The 5,439-nt window shown below is 37.6% G+C and overlaps 1 long non-coding RNA gene across 1 annotated transcript in view; it reads left to right on the forward strand.

Annotated features, from left to right (window-relative positions):
- Positions 1–879: 879 nt before the first annotated feature.
- The window catches only part of LOC109279520, an 8,737-nt gene continuing 4,177 nt past the window's right edge, over positions 880–5,439 (forward strand). The window contains exon 1 of the long non-coding RNA XR_002086215.1: positions 880–1,268. This is a non-coding gene — a long non-coding RNA (uncharacterized LOC109279520). The remainder of the gene's footprint in view (positions 1,269–5,439) is intronic.

The following is a 5,439-nucleotide window of genomic DNA, read 5'->3' on the forward strand; positions in this document are numbered from 1 at the left end:
GTCTCCCCGGAGCCTTCTCTTCTCTAGGCTGAACAACCCCAACTCTCTCAGCCTTTCTTCATAGCAGGTGTTTCATCCCCCCGATCATTTTCATGACCCTCCTCTGGACCCACTCCAACAGGTCCTTGTCTTTCTTATGCTGAGGGCTCCAGAGCTGGACACAGTACTCCAGGTGGGGTCTCACCAGAGCAGAGTAGAGGGGCAGAATCCCCTCCCTCGACCTGCTGGCCACCCTTCTTTGGATGCAGCCCAGGATACGACTGGCCTTCTGGGCTGCGAGCGCACATTGCTGGCTCATGTCCAGCTTTTCATCCACCAGTACCCCCGAGTCCTTCTCGGCAGGGCTGCTCTCAATCCCTTCATCCCCCAGCCTGTATTGATACCGGGGGTTGCCCCAAATCAGGTGCAGGACCTTGCACTTGACCTTGTTAAACCTCATGAGGTTCACACAGGCCCACTTCTCAAGCTTATGATCACATACTAAGTCATCTGATTTTTTTCCACAAAGTGTTATTAATATTAAAATGTAGTGTTTTTTTTCTTTCTCAGCCCCATCAGCTGATGGATCCCTGACATATTTCTAGTGGCATTATTAACCAAAGAAGAGGAATTTCAACTGACATCGACCAGGAATCACTGACTTTCCTTCACTCATTACCAACTTCGCCGATAGCATATAACATTACACATATGCATTTGCACGTGCATATACACACACAGACACAGTATCTACTGTGTTGGGTAATATAAGCCTGCACATCTTCAGTGTCCGTGTCTCTGAAAATGACCCTGAAAAAGTAAGCTAAGCCCATCCCCGTTTCTATATATAAAACTGTTTGTTTAATTGGTGGATTGCACCAAGAATAAATAATGAGGTAATTCTGAAGATCATTCCCAGAACAGTCAGCTAGGATTGACTAGCAAGTCAGAGCGATCTTCTCTCCTTTATTTTGTTTGGGGTTTTTTTTAATGGTTTCATTGTCTGAAGGTGAACAGCTTTTATCTAAATGCAATTTTAGGAACCGTACAATATTTCAAGAACGAAGCAATCTGCATGTAAGTGAGGTTTTGGAGTGTTTGTTTACTGAATGTAAAAGTTGTTAAAAGTTCATATCCTAAAACTGGATCAAGGATTCTAATCAGACTGGAGTTGAAGTTCCTTCCATGCAAAAAAAGAAAAAAGAAAATAAAAGAAAGAAAGAAAGAAAAAAAAAGCTTTCAAGTACTCTCAGTCAATTAGGAAAGACTACCATCAGATTTTTTCCAAGGTATTGTACAGATCTTATTTACCTTGAGTAACAACAGTTTAAACTAGGAACTTAACTACAAATTTTATTTCAGAAAAAAATATTTTAAAAAGACTTAAACAGGTATAATAATGCCTTTTTCACCTTTTTTTTAACTCTTCAGCTGTAACAGGTTATAAAGGCTTGATAATAATAAAAAAAATTCCCTTCTGGTTTTGCTCCTATTATATTTTGCTTTGTTTCTTCTAACGTATCAGAAGTATACATGGCTCCTCTATGTCTTGATCTGTGCGCTTACAAATAGATGAGGTAAAAAGTAGCATACAAAATTCAGAGTTAAGTCAAATTACTGCACGGTAATGGGGTAGGCTTGCTCACAGGCTTGCTGGTGATTTCTTATATTAATACAATAATTGTCTTTTTTAATGACTGTGGACATAAGTGGAACTCGTGTAACTTGACCCGATGTGGTTGAAAGAATACAACCTCTAGTCAAATACCAAACAGACCCTATGAGGAGAGTACTGTGCCTGTTTGATAGATTATAAAATTAAGAGCTTAATTGTCACGCACTTGGTGATGTATTTATTTTATCTCTCAAATAGGGAGCCAGAAAAACTAAAGGCAAAGGGATATGCCCAAGCTGACAAAGCAAGTCTATGAAGAAGTGTGAAATTGAAACTAGACACTGACTCATAGAACAGTTTATACCTTAAATCTTTCATGCACCTCCATATGCTTTTTCACTTCTGAGATGCTGTTACTTATTACCAGTTTAAGGTAAAAGTCTTAATTTCAGTAAGTGTCTAGTGATAGCTCTGAGTAGCATACACAGAAGTTTCTCTTGATTCCTAGGACTGATGCACTGATTCACCCTAAGCTGGTCTCAGCCACACGCAGAAACGTTCTGCCACCCAGCTATAGCTTTGGGACCCAATGTGACACCTATCCTATGGCACTAACTCACCAATAAAACCTTTCTAGAAGCTAGTTTCATCTTACCTTCTGGGTTGTCTCCGACTACCCTGTAGACAGGAAAGCTGGGGATTAAGTGGTAGCATGGAGTCAAGAACCAAGGAGTTACTGTTTTGCTGCCAGACTTTTTCAGTTCAAGTCCTTGTTCAAAGAGTGAGTTTCAAATACTACAGAGAAATTCAGGCTTGCAGGCAGGACCTAGCTCAGACCTAGAAAATCTGGATTTCTAAGCAACTGTAATTAGCTTGACCCTTATTGTTAGGGTTACACTGCTTAAACCGGCAGATTCCAAAATAGGATCAGGGCCAAATCAGTTATGATCTGTTTTTATTTATCTAAAAGTCTCATGTGGACCTAATTTGCTATTGTGTGTAAAGAAATAATGAGCAAGTAGAAAGGATTATGAACACGTTTGGCCTAGAGAGGAAGAGAGAACGCAGCCATAACTTCAATTTTGAAATGTCTTATTTCATCATAAGCTTAACTTTCAAAGCTGACATGGGGATTTTGGTACATAATGCCTCATTTTCAACTAATTGCATCTTAACTGAACATCCAAACCTTCAATTTGGAAGCTCAAATTAGCAGCTATATGATGGGTTTTTTTCAAATGTGTGTAGATGCCAACTGGAGGATCTAGGCATCTTATAAGTACTATATAAAATAGATTGAAATAGAAATGAGAACTCTTTAATCAACTTTAGCCAAGGAAGAGGGGAGACTGTGGGGAAGAAATGGTTATGCAACCCAGGAAAGAGGAGGAGAGCGCCTTTTCAGCAGAGGAGACCTGTCTCCTATCCCCTCTTCTTACATTAACACTTTTGCTTTACCTCTTTGCATTTGAGAATATGTAAAAACATATACTTACTGCACTAGCTATGTATTAATTATTTAGCAGTTCTTATAATGTACCTTTTTAGGAGTCAAAAATCTTTCTTCAAATGCAGGCAAATAATCCATACACCAGACTATTTTAGTCTAATTGTAAAAAACAAAAAAAAAAGGCAGGATAATAAATTCAAATGCCAGTAAACAAGATTAGTAGCAAATATAATAAACACTAAATTAGATATTCAATTATTTGCAAATCAGCAGCTTAGATTCTAGCTCTGCTTCATTTTATGAGAGTACACTATAAAAGTAATCAACCTAACGAAGCAGTATTTCCCAGGCCTTTTTCATTGCTTGCAAAGGTTAAACTTACTTCTGTACCTGTGCTTATTAACATCTGCTCTGCCTTTCAAGCTATCTGTTACCACAGGGAGAGCACAAAATTGTTGCTAGCACTGAAGGATTTCCCATAGATACCAAAAATTAATTCATTTATATTACAATAGCATTCAGATATCTAAATAGTTTACAAACATAGTATACATAGCTGGGACTCACTGTACCCATTATATGTAACAAGTAATATCACTCCACAATGTACTCATATATCAGACTACTTGCTCATCAAGACTATCCCAATTTTTATAATTACAAATCCACCTTAGTTCCCAATCAGCGCTATGCCAAAGAGGTCTAAAATTCTTAATATGGGGCTGCATGATCTCCAAGAGAAGAACACAGGCTTCTTTTCCTCACCGGAACCAATCTTTGATCATGAATAGCTCACAACACCGTACACTACTTCTCCATGTCTCCACACCACATATGGTTCAGAAAGTCTGTAAAGTACAAACTGGTGGAGCCTGGAACACATCATCTGGTCTTCCCTACACATCCACTTTTTTGACCAGTGTCAGAGAAATACTATCAGGCAAGTCAGATCTCTGGTCCTCTGCAGCACAGCTATTCATATGTACATCGATTATAAAGTCATAATCAGCACTTTCATAACTCTAATTTTCATCCTGAACCTCTTAAAATAGAATCATCTAGCAGATATGTGTACAGATTGCACTTCTTCCTAACTGCACTTTTTTGTAACTCAGTATACAATCACCTGCCTCTGCTACATGAGATTATTATGCTAGTTGGCAAAAAAAATAAGAAAACTTGAGGACCCCTGTATGCATTGTTTTAATTATGGCATGTAATATAAAGTATATCTTTCTTACAAATCAGATAGCAAGATGATCTTTTTTACAGTGCATTCTTTCATAAATTTTAAATATTCATTACTTTTATTAGTGCCTATTTACATATTGGTAAATGCTGTTCTACTTTCTTTATAAAAAGGATTATCCTTTCTGTTTGTTTAAATGGATTTATACGCCACTGAGACATACAATGAGGGAGGTAGTAACTTCTAGGCTTCGAAAACTCAAGTCTTTAGACATGCTTTTATTAAGTAATAAGCATAATCAATATATGATGACAGTCTTTACCAAAAAACTTCTTATAATCTGCTGTTTTATCCCTAATCAATATCTTGACTAATTCACCCTGAAGTTTTCTCAGCTCTGTATGTAGAAAAAACCAGCATCCTTACTTGAAGGCACCTTGCTTTAGGGCTAAGAAGAAACAAAGAAAAATGTAACTTTTCTAAATAACTCCCACGCTACGTTGTGTCAAAACTACATTCTAAATGTTGAAATTCACCCAGTGAAGAGTACAAGCATCCCATCAAAAACTTTTTACCACCTGTCAGGCAAGATTTCATGTGGTGGCATATACCAGTTAAATACGAATGCAAATCACTGCTTCCTTAACTATTTATGCAAATTAATTTTTCAGTTGGGTATGAGGTGCTTATATTTTAAGCCTACCAAGTTGATTAATGACTTGGTCAACATAAGTCTTGGTTCACCCAGAAAGCATCTACAGACAAATAAATAAAACACTACTTGCCAATTTGTAATATTGTATTTATGCTTCTACCCTGTGCATGCTGAATGATGGCAGTAGCAAGTGAATCAAATGGGAACATTACAGCTTCCCAAATGCCACAATCTGAGAATATTTCATTAGCAATATTTATAAAATAAATTTTTCCAACTTTCCTAAGGAAAATCAAACTTAGAAACAAAAGCAACCCTGTGCTCTTTGAAAGCATCAAAAAAGACATATGAAGTCAAACTGTTGGTGAACTAGGTGTGAGAAGAAGTTGCAGAGGAGGAGTTCCAGCAAGGGTTGGTGGCGAATGGTGCTAGTTGAGACAAGTGTCTGCTTAATAGAATCATAGAATCATAGAATCATTAAGGTTGGAAAAGACCTCTAAGATCATCGAGTCCAACCGTCAACCCAACACCACCATGTCCACTAAACCATG

The sequence above is a fragment of the Aptenodytes forsteri genome, unplaced genomic scaffold (assembly GCF_000699145.1).
Source record: "Aptenodytes forsteri isolate BGI_AS27 unplaced genomic scaffold, ASM69914v1 Scaffold84, whole genome shotgun sequence".
NCBI lineage: Eukaryota > Metazoa > Chordata > Aves > Sphenisciformes > Spheniscidae > Aptenodytes > Aptenodytes forsteri.